The following is a 608-nucleotide window of genomic DNA, read 5'->3' as shown; positions in this document are numbered from 1 at the left end:
ATATACAAAATAATATATAATAATTATACAAAAATAATAATTACAAAAAAAGATTACACGAAAAAATATATCAAGTATTAATTAATAGTACATCGTCTAATTAATTAATAGTATATCTAGTATATTCTATAATTTGATAATAATGTGAATATTAGTATATTATGTTAGTACAGTTATATTAGTACAGCTATTATATATAACATCTGCGTTATTAACAGATTTGAACAATATTATGAAATAATATAAAATTTATTTTTTTTAAGAACTGCACAATTAAAAAAAAGTTTAAGAAACTTTTCTTACTTCTTTAATAACGTTTTTTATTTATTTATTTTTTAAATATGGTACATTTTAAATATGGTTCATTGTTTATTAAATGTCTTAAATGAATTAAGGATTTGACGAGCCTTATAAGGACCAGCATATAATTATACGTAATGCTTATACACTTGTAATTAAGTTATATTTTTTTAAAGTTTTATAGACAAAACAAAACAGAACGATAATATATTTCTAGAAATTTAAAAGTTAATGTCAAATTATAACTTTATTTTTTACTATCTTTTAAAATTGATTACTATTTTTTATATAAACCTTGTATACACTGT

Source organism: Atta colombica, unplaced genomic scaffold (assembly GCF_001594045.1).
Source record: "Atta colombica isolate Treedump-2 unplaced genomic scaffold, Acol1.0 scaffold110, whole genome shotgun sequence".
Taxonomy (NCBI): domain Eukaryota; kingdom Metazoa; phylum Arthropoda; class Insecta; order Hymenoptera; family Formicidae; genus Atta; species Atta colombica.
This window is presented reverse-complemented; position numbering follows the sequence as displayed.